Genomic DNA, 18,081 nt, shown 5'->3' on the forward strand with positions numbered 1-18,081 from the left:
TCCAGGCTACCCCGTGCGATTTGATTTGACCAATCGATATGTAGGTTAAAATCCCCCATGACTATTGCCGTTCCTTTTTCACATGCCTCCATTATTCCCTTGATTATTGCCCGCCCCCACCGTGAAGTTATTATTTGGGGGCCTATAAACTACACCCACCAGTGACTTTTTCCCCTTACTATCTCTAATCTCCACCCACAATGATTCAACATTTTGTTCATTAGAGCCAATATCATCTCTCACAACTGCCTTGATATCATCCTTTATTAACAGAGCTACCCCACCTCCTTTCCCTTCTTGCCTATCTTTCTGAATCGTCAGATACCCTTGTATGTTTAATTCCCAGTCTTGGCCACCTTGCAACCATGTTTCTGTAATGGCCACCAAATCATACCCATTTGTAATGATTTGTGCCGTCAACTCATTTACTTTATTTCGAATGCTGCGTGCATTTAGGTAGAGTGTTTTCATCCTAGTTTTTAAACCATGATTTTTAGTTTTGACCCCTCCTGCAGCCCCTTTATATTCAGTGGCCCTTTTTGTTTCTTGTCTTTGGTTTCTCTGCCCTCCACTTTTACTCATCTCTTTTCTGTCTTTTGTTTTTGTCTCCTTTTTGTTTCCCTCTGTCTCCCTGTATTGGTTCCCATCCCCCTGCCATATTATTTTAACTCCTCACCAACAGCACTAGCAAACACTGATCGAGCTTGTCAAGATCATTTTGAATTTGTATGTATTGATATCCATCATTTGCCATTGCTCCCAATTTGGTATCATCTGTAAAGTTGGACACATTGGGGTAGACTTTCACCTTCATTTTCGGTGGTTTTCTCGGCGGGACAGCTGTTTTTTGATGAGAAACCACCTTATTTTTTAAAGACTTCTGTCTACATTTCAAAAAGACCGCCGGGAAGCAACCGCCCACGTGTACTGCCAAGAAAACCGCCAGGATCTAAGTTTGGCCTCAACGGAGGCCCATACACACCGCCGAGGAAACTGCCCATGAAAAGCTGCCTGAAACAGGCCGGTCGGTGAGTACCCTGCAAAGAAAGGTAAGTTAGAGGTTTTTATTATTATTTTTTAAATTCTAAAATGGCGATTACCTTAAAAACTGTCTTGAGAATGTTTTATAACTTTTAATTTTTTTTAAGGTGAAAAAATATTTTTCAAGTTTTCCCCCCTCACTTGGCCCAACGGCAGTCTCAGAATAAATTGTAAATACTTACCGTCCATTTCGGTAAGAACCGCCCGTTTTCCCTAGTTTCAGCTTTAACCGCTGAGAATCCTGGTGCAAGATCCATTTTCTCGCCAGGTGGTATTTCTTACTTTTATAATGGAAATTTTCACCAGTATTAGTTGCAGAACCTTAGCAGTGTTTCTGGGTGGCAATCGGGCAGCGAGGGGCTTTAGGGAAAGTCTAGCCCATTTTATTGTTCCTCTAAATCATTTATAAAAATGATAAACAGTAGCAGCTCCAACATTCAACTTTGTGGCACTTCGCTGGTAACTAGCTGCCAACCAGGTACCTATCCATGCATTATTACTCACTGTCCTGGAGTGCAGCCTCTGTGTGTGCACAGACACAGGCATCGTCCGTGTACTGTAGCTCAATGACAGAGGTTGGAGTGGTCTTGGACCTGGCCTGGAGACGGCGAAGGTTGAACAGCTTCCACCTGGTTCTGTCGTTTAGTTCCTCTCCAGCGGGGAGCTTATCAACTGTAAGGTGGAACATGGCAGCGAGGAAGATTGAGAAGAGGGTTGGGGCAATGACGTAGCCCTGCTTTATTCCGGTCCGGACTTGGATTAGGTCTGTGGTGGATCCGTTGGTAAGGATCAAGGCTTGCATGTCAGTGAATGGTGATGTATATTTGGGGACATCCGAAACGGAGGAGGATGTTCCATAAACCCTCAAGGTTGACAGTGTCAAAGACCTTTGTAAGGTCGAAGAAGGCCATGTATAAGGGCTGGCGCTGTTCCCTGCATTGTTCCTGCAGCTACAAACGTTAGCGTCCTCGTCCAGGCCAACATCCCGAGCATTGAAGCACTGACCACACTTGATCAGCTCCGCTGGGCAGGCCAAGTAGTTCACATGCCAGACACGAGACTCCCAAAGCAAGCGCTCTACTCGGAACTCGTCCATGGCAAACGCGGGCAGAGGAAACGTTACAAGGACACCCTCAAAGCATCCCTGATAAAGTGCGACATCCCCACTGTCACCTTGGAATCCTTGGCCATAGGCTGCCCCAAGTGGAGGAAGCGCATTCGGGAGGGCGCTGAGCTCCTCGAGTATCGTCGCCGAGAGCATGCAGAAATCAAGCGCAGGCAACGGAAGTAGCATGCAGCAAACCAGGCTCCCTGCCCACCCTTTCCCTTAACGACTATCTGTCCCACCTGTGACAGAGACTGTGATTCTCGTATTGGATTGTACAGCCACCTATTAAGAGTGGAAGCAAGTCTTCCTCGATTCCGAGGGACTGCTTATGATGATGATGACTCACTGTAGTCCACCAACCAATCATTTGCCAATTCATTATAATGCATTTGCAACTATCCCATGAGTTTGGAACTTATGTAGTAGCCATATGTATGACAGTGTCAAATGCCTTCCTGAAATCCAGACAGATAATATCCACTGTCTCTCCCCTGTTAGGTCTGTCATCTCTTCAAAGAAATCTAACAAATTTGCCAAGCATGATCCCAATTGTTCCCTTACTTCTACATTGCCGATTGTGTCTTCCTCATTCATTAGATCTAAATCCAATATTGCATTACCCCTTGTGGATACTTTAACGTAGTTTTAGAAATGAATCCCTTACAATTTCAATAAATGATTGCTCGCATGCAAACAGCCCTCAGTCAATATGAGGAAGATTGAAATCTCCAGGTTTACTATTGCAGACTTGGCTCTCGTCTGTCTTATTATCTCCCACAAAACTGCATCAGTCTCTAGGCTCTCTCTAACAAATAATGCCACCCACTTCCTGCCTTACCTTCCTGGTCCTTCTTAAATCATACAGAAAGTTAAACCCCAATCATCATTTGTTTTCAACCAGGTTTCAGTTGACAACTCCTTTTTATTCTCTATGTAATAAAACTTCTAACTCATCGATGTTCTTCCTTATGTACCTTGCATTCATATAAGCACAATTCAGGTTATTCTTTAATGTCCTTACTCCATCTTCCCTAATTATTCTTAACTTAGAGTCTGTTCTGCTTTCTTATACCTCCTTCTATACTAGTTTAAATCCACCTTCACTGCCTTATTTACCTTTGCTGCAGGCACATTGGCACCCCTTCACTACAACTGAAGTCCATGCTTTCTGAATATATTCCCTCTGTCTCAGAACTGGTTTCAATGTCCTTGGAATCTGAAATTCTCCCTCCTACACCATCCCTCAAGTCACGCATTCATTCCAGTTAGTGTTCTTTGGGTTTACAGCAAATAATTCTTCACTTGTGCCATCAGTAATCCTACTGATATAACAATAAGGATCAGATGCTGCCTGACCGGATGAGTATTTCCAGCATTTTCTGTTTCTATTTCAGATTTCCAGCTTCCACAATATTTTGCTTTTGTTTTAGTGGTTAATTCAGTGCCACTTCTCTTCCAGGAATGCCCATGTTGATGAAGTTCTGCTCTAAACTCTGATGGGAACTCCCTTTGTCTATTTTAAAACCTGTCACATCTCTAACTTTTACCAGTTCTGATGAAAGGTTACAGACCTGAAACATTAACTCTGTTTCTCTCTTCACAGATGCTGCCTGACCTGCTGAGTATTGTCATCACTAAAATCCTCCTCAACCATCTTCTCCTCGTGTCTGAGGAGCTCCTCTCGGAGTCACAGTGCGGATTCCGTCCACTACGGGGTACAACGGACAGGATCTTTGCGGAAATGCAGGGAACAGCGCTATTTGTACATTACCTTCTTTGACCGTACAAATGCCTTTGACACTGTTAACGCGAGGGACTATGGAGTGTCCTCCTCCGTTTCAGCTGCCCCCAAAAGTTTGTCGCCATCCTCTGCCTGCTCCACGACGATATGCAAGCCATGATCCTGGCCAACAGATCCACCACAGACCCAATCCACGTCCGGACCAGGGTCAAGCAAGGCTGCGTCATCGCGCCAACCCTCTTCTCGATCTTCCTCACTGCAATGCTCCACCTCACGCTCAACAAGCTCCCTACTGGAGTGGAACTAAACTATAGAAGCAGCGGGAACCTGTTCAATCTTTGTCGCCTCCAGGACAGATCCAAGACCGTCGAACTACAGTACGTGGACGACGCTTGCGTCTGCGCACATTCAGAGGATGAACTCCAAGGCATCGTCAACATCTTCACCGAGGTGTACGAAAGCATGGGTCTTACACTAAACATCCATAAGACAAGTTCCTCCGCCAACCTGACCCCGCCACACAGCATTCCCCCCCAGTCATCAAGATCCACGGTGCGGCCTTGGGCAACGTGGACCACTTTCCATTTCTATAATATCTGTTGATTAATGATGGTGTAAGAACAGTTTATTTGGGCTTTTTCCAGAAGGGAGAAAAAGTTACATACAGGATGGGGGAGCGGGTAAAAGGATGGGATAGAAATGTTGCCATGTCTCCACGGAATCTGCTGTTGACTATGTCTGCCAAGTAGATTGATTAGGCTGTGTAAGGAGAACAGCTCAACTTGGGTGATGGTATCAATATCAATAATGTTGACCATGAAACTACCGGATTATTGTAAAAAACCATCTGGTTCACTTATGTTCGTTCGGGAAGGAAATCTGCCGTCCTTACCTGGTCTGGCCTATATGTGAATCCAGACCCACAGCCATGTGGTTGACTCTTAACTGCCCTCTGAAATGGCAAACAAGCCACTCAGTAGTTCAAGAGCAATTAGGGATGGGCAATAAGTACTAGCCTTGCCAGCGACCTCATATTCTGTGAACGAATTAAAAACAAATGGTGGTTAATTCGTTTGATCATCTATGAAAGGGTTTATAGGGTAGACTCAGAGAAGATGGCGGGGGAAAAATTCCCCAGCACTCGGGGCGGGACTTCTGTGCCCGGTGTGGAATTCCCGCCCCAGCTGCGAAATTGCAGTTACCGTCCCTCAGAGGGAACAGAGCGCAATCTCGCGCACTTCACTGCCTCTTGGGGCAGGCTCCGGGGTGATGCTCCAGGCCGCTGTGCACTCTGCCGGGCCTCTGATTGCCTCCACTAGGCCACCAGGGCAGTGTGGTGCTGAAGCCGCAGCCTGGTACCCAAAATGGAGTGCCAGGCTGCAGAATGGAGGCCCGGACCACGCAAGGGGTGAAGAAGTCGGGCTGATCGGTGAGTTGGCAAAACCTTTTCAGCATCTACAAGGCACAAATCAGGAGTGTGATGGAATACTCTCCACTTGCCTGGGTGTGTTCAGCTCCAACAATACTCAAGAAGCTTGACACCATCCAGGACAAAGCAGCCGACTTGATTAGCACCCCATCCACTACCTTAAACATTCACTCCCTCCAGCACCGGCGCACCATGGCTGCAGTGTACACCATCTACAAGATGCACTGCAGCAACTCGCCAAGGCATCTTCGGTAGCACCTCCCAAACCTGTGACCTCTACCACCTAGAAGGACAGGGGCAGCAGGCGCATGGGAACACCATCACCTCCAGTTAGTTTCCATCCAAGTCACACACCATCCTGACTTGGAAATATATCACCATTCCTTCGTCGTCGCTGGGTCAAAATCCTGGAACTCCCTCCCTAACAGCACTGTGGGAGTACTTTCACCGAACAGGCAGTTCAAAAAGGTGGCTAACCACCACCTTCTCAAGGTCAATTTGGGGCTGCGCAATAAATGCTGGCCTTGCCAGTGACGCCTACATCCCATGAACAAATAAAAAATAAAGGCGCTACATAAATACAAGTTGTTGTAAAAGTGGATGTAGAAATTTGACACAGGAGGTGCATGCAGATGCAAGATAGTGAATATAGTTGATTAAAAGCATTTTGGAAAGTGAACGGCTAATTATAATACAGATTTCAGTCAAATACCTTTCTTGCCCTTTATAAAAACATTTTGTGATGAAATTTGTTTGTGTGGGCTACAGCAAGAGATGTCAGAATTGAGACATGAAATAATTTTTGAATATTATATGCTCATTGTCAGCTTTCAACATTCTCCTGTCAGCTGTACCAAAGTATATTTTCTGGTCACTAAATCAGTGGTGCAGGAGCTGTATAGGCACTGAGGGAACAGAAAACCTAGTTCAGGTCAATACAGCGAGATCTGTGCCGAGTGCAATCACCCAACAATGCTTTCAGACCTGCCAAAACTAGTCTTATCAAATATTATAAAATATTATAATGCGTTTAAATGAAGTCTACTTCAATTTTCTGTCTGCTTCGAATAAGATAGGGCAAAGCATTCTCTTTCGTCCATCTGGATTGGGCCTGAGGGAAACTCCATGAATGATGGAGGCTTTTTAGCATTTGTTTCTTCTTCAGTTTTACAATATTATTTTAGCACTTGGCTCTGCTATTCATTTTTGTCGGCATTTTTATGAAAGTTTTTTTAATGGTTATGAATATTGTTTATGTGGAATCTAAACTAACTTCATTATATCTGTTAATTCACTGAAAGGCCTACTGTAATTGAAGCATTTTCAAGATTTCAACTGAACTGGAACACATGAAGAAAAAATGAACTTTTATTATACAAATCTAAGGAATGGCAAGATAAATTGGCACTTTGCAAAATTGCAAGGCGTCTCATTAATGAAACCCATGTGGCCATATTGACAGCTTGCACTAATGCAATGGCAGTTATGAATGGAAAGAGATTCTATTCCATCAAGGCAGGTTGTATGTGATCATCAAAAATACACCATGCAAGTAGATGCTAATTTCTCTGGAAACTGCCAAGATGCATTTATTCAACAGTAATCTACTATCCCATTATTATTTCAAGTCAGTTCCTTCCGAGATGGATAGATCTTGGGCGATTAAGAATCTTCTCTTGAACCACAGCTAATGATACCAATATGAAATCCAAGAATCCTTTGAGGAAGTAACTACCCAAGTAGACTTGCTGTTCTATGATGTGGTACACCTTGACTTCCAAAGGGCTTTTAATATCATAGGCAGTCCCTCGGAATCGAGGAGGACTTGCTTCCACTTCAAAAGTGAGTTCTTTGATGGCTGAACAGTCCAATATGAGAGCCACAGACCCTGTTTCAGGTGGGACAGACATTCGTCGAGGGAAGGGGTCGGTGGGGCTGGTTTGCCGCGCACTCCTTCCGCAGTCTGCGCTTGGCCTTTTCATGCTCTTTGTGTTGAGGCTCGAAGAGCTCCCGCCCTCCCGGATGGACTTTCTCCACCTCGGGTGGTCTTCGGCCAGGGTTTCCCAGGTGTCAGTGGTGATGTCTCACTTTACCAGGGAGGCTTTGAGGGTTTCATTATAATGTTTCCGCTGTCCTCCCTTGGCTCGTTTACCATGAAGGAGCTCCGCATAAAGCATTTGCTTAGGGAGTCTCGTATCTGGCATGCTTACTATGTGGCCTGCCCAGCGTAGCTGATCGAGTGTGGTCAGTGCTTCAATACTGGGGATGTTAACCTGGTCGAGGACACTGATGTTGGTACGCCTGTCCTCCCAGGGATTTGTAGGATCTTGCGGAGACATCGTTGGTGATATATCTCCAGCGACTTGAGGTGCCTTCTATACATCGTCCATGTCTCAGATCCATACAGGAGCGCGGGTATTACTACAGCCCTGTAGACCATGAGCTTGGTGGTAGATTTGAGGGCCTGGTCTTCAAACACTCTTTTCCTCAGATGGCCGAAGGCTGCGCTGGCGCACTGGAGGTGATGCTGAATCTCCGCATCAATGTCTGCCTTTGTTGATAAGAGGCTCCCGAAATACGGGAAATGGTCCACATTGTCCAGGGCCGCACCGTGGATCTTGATGATTGGAGGGCAGTGCTAAGCGGCGGTGACAGGCTGGTGGAGGATCTTTGTCTTACGGATGTTAAGCATAAGGCCCGTGCTTTCACACGCCTCAGTGAATACATTGCCTATATCGTGGAGTTCAGCCTCTGAATGTGCGCAGATGCAGGCGTCGTCCGCATACTGCAGCTCAACGACAGAAGTTGGGGTGATCTTGGACTTGGCCTGGAGGTGGTGTAGGTTAAACAGCTTCCCACTGGTTCTGTAGTTTAGTTCCATTCCAGCGGGGAGCTTGTTGATTGTGAGGTGGAGCATGGCAGCGAGGAAATGGAGAAGAGGGTTGGAGCGATAACGCAGCCCTGTTTGACCCCGGTCCGGACGTAGATTGGGTCTGTAATGGATCCGTTGGTAAGGATCATGGCCTGCATGTCATCATGAAGCAGGCGAAGGATGTTGACAAACTTTTGGGGGCATCCGAAATGGAGGAGGACGCTCCATAGACCCTCACGGTTGACAGTGTCAAAAGCCTTTGTAAGATCGAAAAAGGCCACATACAAGGGCTGGCGCTGCTCCCTGCATTTTTCCTGCAACTGTCGCGCTGCAAAGATCATGTCTGTTGTGCCCCATAGGGGACGAAATCCGCATTGTGATTCCGGGAGGAGCTCCTCAGCCACAGGGAGAAGACGATTGAGGAGAACTCTAGCAACAACTTTCCCAGTGGCTGATAGCAGGGAGATTCCCCTGTAGTTGCCGCAGTCGGACTTGCCCCTTTTTAAAAAATGGTCACAATCACTGCATCTCTGAGATCTCCCGGCATGCTCGCCTCCCTCCAGATGAGAGAGATGAGGTCATGTATCCACTCCAACAGCGCCTCTCCGCCATATTTTAGCGCCTCAGCAGGGATTCCATCTGCACCCGTAGTCTTGTTATTCTTAAGCTGTTTTATGGCTTTGCCTACCTCATGCAACTTTGGAATTTCACTGCGTTGATGGCGGGTCGCATGCTGCGGGATGGAGTCGAGAACACTCGAGTCAAAGGCAGAGTCTCGATTGAGGAGATCTTCAAAGTGCTCCTTCCATCGGGCCCTGACAGCCTCGATGTCCTTCATGAATGTTTCCCCATTCTTGGCCAGCAGTGGGGTGGGGCCTTGGGAGTTTGGACTTGACTGCAGCAAAGAATCCTCGCATATCGTGGCTGTCGGCCAGTTGTTGTATCTCCTGTGCTTTCTACATCCACCACCTGTTTTTTAGGTCCCGAGTTTTTTGTTGGACCGGAGCCTTGAGCCGTCTGTAATGTTGTTTTGCAGCTCCAGAGTTGGACTGTTGCTTGAGGCTCAGAAATGCTTTGCGCTTGCGATCTATTAGTTCTTCGATCTCCTGATCACTTTCATCAAACCAGTCCTGATGTTTTCTGGTTGCGTGACCAAGTGTCTCTTCACAGGCACTGGTTATAGAGGCCTGGAGGGCAGACCAAGTGCTATGGGGATTCAGCATCTCAGGGTCATCAAGGCACGCCAGATTGGCTGTGAGGCGCTGGCTGTATAGGCTCTCTTAGCTAGGTCCCTAAGTGCCCTGGCATTAACTTTTTTGTGGAACTGCTTCTGCTGTCCCCTCTGCTTTGGAGCAATGTTAATGTTGATGATGGATCGGATTAGGTGGTGGTCCGTCCAGCAGTTGTCAGCTCCTGTCATGGCGCTGGTGATGCGCACATCCTTGCGATCCCTGGCTTGGACGATGACATAGTCAAGCAGGTGCCAGTGTTTGGAGCGAGGTTGTTGCTACGAAGCCTTGTATTTGTCCCTCTGGCGGAACAGGGTGTTGGTGATGAGGAGTTCATGTTCTAGACATTTTGTCAGGAGTCAGGAGTTGGCTTTCCCTACCCCCTCTCTGCCAATCACGCCTCCCCAGAGGGCTGTGTCTTTGTCGACCCTGGCATGAAAATCACCCAGGAGGATCAATTTGTCACCCGTGGGGACGCGGGACAAGGATGTCTCGAGGTTGGCATCAAAACCCTCTTTAGCCTCATCCGTTGCATCGAGTGTAGGGACGTACGCACTGATGACTGTGGCACATTGGTTCCGAGATAGGATAATACGAAGAGTCATGAGGTGTTCGTTAACTCTACAGGGGGAGTCTTTGAGGCGGTCGACCAGCTCATTCTTGATGGCAAAGCCAACTCCATGAAGGCGGCGTTCTGCCTCTGGTTTCCCTTTCCAGAAGAAGGTGCACCCTCCACCATGTTCCTTCAACTGGCCTTCCTCTGCCCGCTGGGTCTCGCTTAGGGCGGCGATGTCAATGTCGAAACGTCTGAATTCCCAGGCAACTATGGCGGTGCGGCGTTCCGGCCTGTTGCTGTTGGGATTGTCCATGAGGGTCCTGACGTTCCAGGTCCCGAACTTCATACTGACGAAGTGGAAGATGAAAAAAAAGTTAAGAAAATCTGTAATAAAAAGAAAACACTTGAAATGGATAACAGGAAGTGTGTGAGTTGTTTTAACATGGGGTGGCCGCTGCACAGCGGCAACCACACGGACTTAGCTGAGCAAGGTCTTGGTCCAGTGGGAAGGGGGTCCAAGACAACTGGCGACCAGGCACAGCTCTATAAGCCTAATTGCCGACGACAAAATGTTGGCCGCAAGCTCGGCGCCGAGTAGCGCCATTGATGGTGGATGGCCTGAGGCTTGGCTGGAGGGCAGGCATTAGGAAGGTGACTTCCAAAGTTATTTTAAAAGTTAAAATTGATAAAAAAAATTCCCAATTTATTTCAAAAGTTTCTGAGAATTGTTAAAAAGTCTAAGATGTAAATCAATAATAGGTTATAAAAGTTTTCCCAGTTTAAAAAGTTTCTAAAAATTGTTACAAAGTCAAGGACGTAGATCAATAATAGATGTTTAGAAACATAGAAAATAGGTGCAGGAGTAGGCCATTCAGCCCTTCTAGCCTGCACCGCCATTCAATGAGTTCATGGCTGAACATGAAACTTCAGTACCCCATTCCTGCTTTCTCGCATTACCCCTTGATCCCCCGAGTAGTAAGGACTTCATCTAACTCCCTTTTGAATATATTTAGTGAATTGGCCTCAACAACTTTCTGTGGTAGAGAATTCCACAGGTTCACCACTCTCTGGGTGAAGAAGTTTCTCCTCATCTCGGTTCTAAATGGCTTACCCCTTATCCTTAGACTGTGACCCCTGGTTCTGGACTTCCCCAACATTGGGAACATTCTTCCTGCATCTAACCTGTCTAACCCCGTCAGAATTTTAAACGTTTCTATGAGGTCCCCTCTCATTCTTCTGAACTCCAGTGAATACAAGCCCAGTTGATCCAGTCTTTCTTGATAGGTCAGTCCCAACATCCCAGGAATCAGTCTGGTGAATCTTCGCTGCACTCCCTCAATAGCAAGAATGTCCTTCCTCAAGTTAGGAGACCAAACCTGTACACAATACTCCAGGTGTGGCCTCACCAAGGCCCTGTACAACTGTAGCAACACCTCCCTACCCCTGTCTTCAAATCCCCTCACTATGAAGGCCAACATGCCATTTGCTGTACCTGCATGCCAACCTTCAATGACTGATGTACCATGACACCCAGGTCTCGTTGCACCTGCCCTTTTCCTAATCTGTCACCATTCAGATAATAGTCTGTCTCTCTGTTTTTACCACCAAAGTGGATAACCTCACATTTATCCACATTATACTTCATCTGCCATGCATTTGCCCACTCACCTAACCTATCCAAGTCACTCTGCAGCCTCATAGCATCCTCCTCGCAGCTCACACTGCCACCCAACTTAGTGTCATCCGCAAATTTGGAGATACTGCATTTAATCCCCTCGTCTAAATCATTAATGTACAATGTAAACAGCTGGGGCCCCAGCACAGAACCTTGCGGTACCCCACTAGTCACTGCCTGCCATTCTGAAAAGTACCCATTTACTCCTACTCTTTGCTTCCTGTCTGACAACCAGTTCTCAATCCACGTCAGCACACTACCCCCAATCCCATGTGCTTTAACTTTGCACATTAATCTCTTGTGTGGGACCTTGTCGAAAGCCTTCTGAAAGTCCAAATATACCACATCAACTGGTTCTCCTTTGTCCACTTTACTGGAAACATCCTTAAAAAATTCCAGAAGATTTGTCAAGCATGATTTCCCTTTCACAAATCCATGCTGACTTGGACCTATCATGTCACCATTTTCCAAATGCGCTGCTATGACATCCTTAATAATTGATTCCATCATTTTACCCACTACTGAGGTCAGGCTGACCGGTCTATAATTCCGTTTTCTCTCTCCCTCCTTTTTTAAAAAGTGGGGTTACATTGGCTACCCTCCACTCGATAGGAACTAATCCAGAGTCAATGGAATGTTGGAAAATGACTGTCAATGCATCCGCTATTTCCAAGGCCACCTCCTTAAGTACTCTGGGATGCAGTCCATCAGGCCCTGGGGATTTATCAGCCTTCAATCCCATCAATTTCCCCAACACAATTTCCCGGCTAATAAAGATTTCCCTCAGTTTCTCCTCCTTACTAGACCCTCTGACCCCTTTTATATCCGGAAGGTTGTTTGTGTCCTCCTTAGTGAATACTGAACCAAAGTACTTGTTCAATTGGTCTGCCATTTCTTTGTTCCCCGTTATGACTTCCCCTGATTCTGACTGCAGGGGACCTACGTTTGTCTTTACTAACCTTTTTCTCTTTACATACCTATAGAAACTTTTGCAATCCGCCTTAATGTTCCCTGCAAGCTTCTTCTCGTACTCCATTTTCCCTGCCCTAATCAAACCCTTTGTCCTCCTCTGCTGAGTTCTAAATTTCTCCCAGTCCCTGGGTTCGCTGCTATTTCTGGCCAATTTGTAGGCCACTTCCTTGGCTTTAATACTATCCCTGATTTCCCTAGATAGCCACGGTTGAGCCACCTTCCCTTTTTTATTTTTACGCCAGACAGGAATGTACAATTGTTGTAATTCATCCATGCGGGCTCTAAATGTCTGCCATTGCCCATCCACAGTCAACCCCCTAAGTATCATTCGCCAATCTATCCTAGCCAATTCACGCCTCATACCTTCAAAGTTAGCCTTCTTTAAGTTCTGGACCATGGTCTCTGAATTAACTGTTTCATTCTCCATCCTAATGCAGAATTCCACCATATTATGGTCACTCTTCCCCAAGGGACCTCGCACAATGAGATTGCTAATTAATCCTCTCTCATTCCACAACACCCAGTCTAAGATGGCCTCCCCTCTAGTTGGTTCCTCGACATATTGGTCGAGAAAACCATCCCTTATGCACTCCAGGAAATCCTCCTCCACCGTATTGCTTCCAGTTTGGTTAGCCCAATCTATGTGCATATTAACTGCTGCACCTTTATTGCATGCACTCCTTTTAAAAGTATTTCGATTAAAAGTCAAAAATTTAAGTTTTAAACGTTATCCCAACTTGTTTAAAAAGTTTAAAGATTGATTAAAAGTTTAAAAATTAATTAAAAGTTGGTCAGGAGTTTAAGACGTTGGGTTGAACGCCGCCGCCACGGTCCCTTCGGCCGGTTCAGCGCCGACCTGGAGTCCCTTTGGCCAGTTGAACGCCGGCCTCGGAGTCTCTTCGGCTGGTTCCACGTCCCCGGCGTCCCTTCGGCCGGTTCTACGTTCCCCCAATCTGTCAGCACGATGAACACCTGGTGTGCGACCACAGGAACAGGTGTGGAGTCCTTTCGGCTGGGATGGCCCTGGACCGGTGTGGTGTGCTTTCGGCCGGTGCGGGATCCCTTTGGCCCGCGACAGAAGCAGCTGGCGCGGGGTCCCTTCGGCCCAGGACAGCAACCCCGATAATATACTTCCGCATGATAGACTATTCATTTAGCGCAAAGCTGTAGGGATGCAATTTAAATCCTGCAGATGTATAAGACACTGGCTGAAGGGTAGGGAACAATGCGAACTCATTAGAGGAGTTAAGTCAGTTGAATGAAGGAAACACTGAGTGGGGTGTCTCAGAGATTGGTGGTCAGAAACTCAATGCATCGTAGTCAAATGTGCAGATGATACGAAACTGGGAGCGGAAGTGGAATTAGAAACGGCAATTCAGAAATGACAGAATGAGTTGGACAAGCTATGTGAGTGGTAGATGAAATTTAATGCAGACAAGCGTAAAGCCCTACACATAGGAAGGAAAAATAGGTGTTACACATAATCCCTGAATGGTGCTGCAATAGCTAAGGATCAAACTGAAAGAGACCTTGGAGTCTTGGTAGAGTCAACACTAACCATGGCTAAGCAATGCAGAGCACCAATCAACAGAGTTAATAGGACATTGAACCATATAACCAAAACAGTAGCATATTAGTCAGAGGACACAATAATAAAACTGTAGATTGCTCGAGTCAGACTGTACTTTGACTTCTGGTCGTAAGATACAAGAGAAATATTGAAATGCTGGAGGCAGTGCACAAAAGAGCTGAAAAGTTGATCAATAATGTCAAGAGTCTGAGTTATGAGAATAACTGGAGAAACTTGGGCTTTTCTGCTTGGAAAGGAGGTATCTGACACATGATCATATAGAGGTATAAAATGTTGTTACAGGTTTAGGGCTAGACTTTCCACTATGATCGCTATCGGCCATTTTTTTGACCGTTAGTTTAGGCTTTCTATTTTGGACGATAGCCTTAGTGATGTGAAATGGGCCTTAGTGATATGAAATGGGCCTTAGCGATGTGAAATGGGCCTTAGTGATGTATTCAGTTGTGCAAGGCTGGCATCCATAGCAACGGCCATTCTGCTCATGCGCTTCTTCTTTGCAAAGAACTTTTCCCGCGATTTGGGAGGCCAGGGGTCATCTGCGCATGCTCAGAAGGCAAAGGGAGAGAGAAAAGGAAGCTTTTGAAGAGGGTTGATTGTGAAGGAGTGTTTAAAGTTAAAATGATGCAGATATTCCAGGAAGATTTGGAAGAGAGTCTGCAGGAGGTTGCAGGGAGAAGGAGGGCATAAGCCTTCTTAGATGAGGTGAATGAGGCCTTACTGAATGAGGTCGAGACTCAGTGGGGCCAATTAACCCAGGGTGGGCGTGGCAAACCTCCACCCTAGATTTATCAAAGAATATGGGTCGAGATCACCGATATTGTTTTCTCAGTGTCCTCGTGAGTGTCCTCGACCAGGCCAACATCCTCAGCATTGAAGCACTGACCACACTTGATCAACTCCGCTGGGCAGGCCACATTGTCCGCATGCCAGACACGGGACTACCAAAGCAAGCACTCTACTTGGATTTTCTTCATGGCAAACAAGCCAAGGGTGGACAGAGGAAACATTACAAAGACACCCTCAAAGCCTCCCTGATAAAGTGCAACATCGCCACTGACACCTGGGAGTCCCTGGCCAAAGACGGCCCTAAGTGGAGGAAGTGCATCCGCGAGGGCGCTGAGCAGCTTGAATCTCATCGTCGAGTGCATGCAGAAATCAAGCGCAGGCAGCGGAAAGAGCATGTGGCAAACCTGTCCCACCCTCCCTTTCCCTCAACGACTGTCTGTCCCACCTATGGCAGGGACTGTGGCTCTCGTATTGGACTGTTCAGCCACCTAAGGACTCATTCTAAGAGTGGAAGCAAGTCTTCCTTGATTCCGATGATGATGATTGTTTCCTCGGTGTGCCACAATAGGCGTGAGTCAGACCAGTGCTGCAAGACGTGGAACAGCCTGGTTGCTTCCACAAGAGTAAGTATTAAATTATGAGATTTTAAATTGTAATGATCCACTGAATATGTAAATCTGCTGGATTGTAATTAAGCTGGGTAATCTTGCGTAGCTTCCCTGCTAAGATTTTGATTGGAGTTGGAACCAGCGCCCTTTAAGTCTAATTTGGGTACCGTCTCCTTTTTGGTTACGTTAGTGGATGGGGCACGACTGAACACTGAGGGGTCCGGTCATCGTTACCCATACTGTGTGAGTCTCTCCGGCTGCTGTCACTCACACAGTGATCCAGCCTGGACTGGGGGAGACCTGCCCTGGCTCACTGTCTGCCCTGGGACACATTGGGACATTAGCTCCGGCCATACGGAGGTCTCTGAGCGCAGCCCATGGACATATTACCCCCTCCAATTACAGTCCTGTCATTGCCGAGTTCACCAGCGGTCCTGATTCCCTCTCCGCCCCCCACCCCGGGGACCTCCTTCGATTCAAATAAACCGCCTACCTCTCTTCAGGCGCTGATCCAACAGGCTATCGGCTCTGGGTCAGTTCCTATGGACTGGAGGGTAGCTAATGTAACACCACTTTTTAAAAAAGGAGGGAGAGAGAAAACGGGTAATTATAGACCGGTTAGCCTGACATCAGTAGTGGGGAAAATGTTGGAATCAATTTATTAAGGATGAAATAGCAGCGCATTTGGAAAGCAGTGACAGGATCGGTCCAAGTCAGCATGGATTTGTAAAAGGGAAATCATGCTTGACAAATCTTCTGGAATTTTCTGAGGATGTAACTAGTAGAGTGGACAAGGGTGAACCAGTGGATGTGGTGTATTTGGACTTTCAAAAGGCCTTTGACAAGGTCCCACATAAGAGATTGGTGTGCAAAATCAAAGCACATGGTATTGGGGGTAATGTACTGGCGTGGATAGAGAATTGGTTGGCAGACAGGAAGCAGAGAGTCGGGATAAACGGGACCTTTTCGGAATGGGAGTAAGTGACGAGTGGAGTGCCGCAGGGCTCAGTGCTGGGACCCCAGCTCTTTACAATATACATTAATAATTTGGATGAAGGAATTGAGTGTAATATCTCCAAGTTTGCAGCTGACACTAAACTGGGTGGTGGTAAGAGCTGTGAGGAGGACGCTAAGAGACTGCAGGGTGATTTGGACAGATTAGATGAATGGGCAAATGCATGGCAGATGCAGTATAATGTAGATAAATGTGAGGTGATCCACTTTGGTGGTAAAAACACGAAGGCAGAATATTATCTGAATGGTGGCAGATTAGGAAAAGGGGAGATGCAACGAGACCTGGATGTCATGGATCATCAGTCATTGAAAGTTGGCATGCAGGTACAGCAGGCGGTGAAGAAGGCAAATGGTATGTTGGTCTTCATAGCTAGAGGATTTGAGTATAGGAGTAGGGAGGTCTTACTGCAGTTGTACAGGGCCTTAGTGAGGCCTCATCTGGAATAATGTGTTCAGTTTTGGTCTCCTAACCTGAGGAAGGATGATCTTGCTATTGAGGGAATGCAGCGAAGGTTCACCAGACTGATTCCTGGGATGGCAGGACTGACATATGAGGAGAGACTGGATCGACTGGGTCTTTATACACTGGAGTTTAGAAGGATGAGAGGGGATCTCATAGAAACACATAAAATTCTGACGGGGCTGGACAGGTTAGATGCAGGAAGAATGTTCCCGATGTTGGGGAAGTCCAGAACCAGGGGACACAGTCTTAGGATACGGGGTAGGCCATTTAGGACTGAGATGAGGAGAAACTTCTTCACTCAGAGAGTTGTTAACCTGTGGAATTCCCTGCCGCAGAGAGTCGTTGATGCCAGTTCATTGGATATATTCAAGAGGGAGTTAGATATGTCCTTTACGGCTAAAGGGATCAAGGGGTATGGAGAGAAAGCAGGAAAGGGGTACTGAGGTGAATGATCAGCCATGATCTTATTAAATGGTGGTGCAGGCTTGAAGGGCCGAATGGCCTACTCCTGCAACTATTTTCTATGTTTCTATGTTTTTATGTTTCTATGTTTCTATGTTTCTATGTTTCTATGGGCTGTGCTCGGAGACCTCCGTGTGGCCCAATGTCCCAAAGTGTCCCAGGGCAGACAGTGAGCCAGGGCAGCTCTCCCCCAGTCCAGGCTGGGTCACTGTGTGACTGACAGCAGCCGGAGAGACTCACACAGCCTGGCTAACGTTGACCGGACCCCTCAGTGCTCAGTTGTGCCCCATCCACCAACGTAGCCAACGTAAAACAAACCATATTAGCATATAACAGAATCTGTTGTCTTTCCGTAATAGTAACTAATCAATTAGCTTATGCCATGCTCTTGTCATGTTTGCAGAGGAAGATATCTAAGAATCGGGCGGAGCAGAGGTGGACCGGAGGAGGCCCTGCTGAAGTACAGCCGCTCACTAATTTGGAGGTACGTGCTGCAGCACTAGTGGGCAGCCACAGTCGTTCTGCGACCTGCAG

The sequence above is a fragment of the Pristiophorus japonicus genome, chromosome 3 (assembly GCF_044704955.1).
Source record: "Pristiophorus japonicus isolate sPriJap1 chromosome 3, sPriJap1.hap1, whole genome shotgun sequence".
NCBI lineage: Eukaryota > Metazoa > Chordata > Chondrichthyes > Pristiophoridae > Pristiophorus > Pristiophorus japonicus.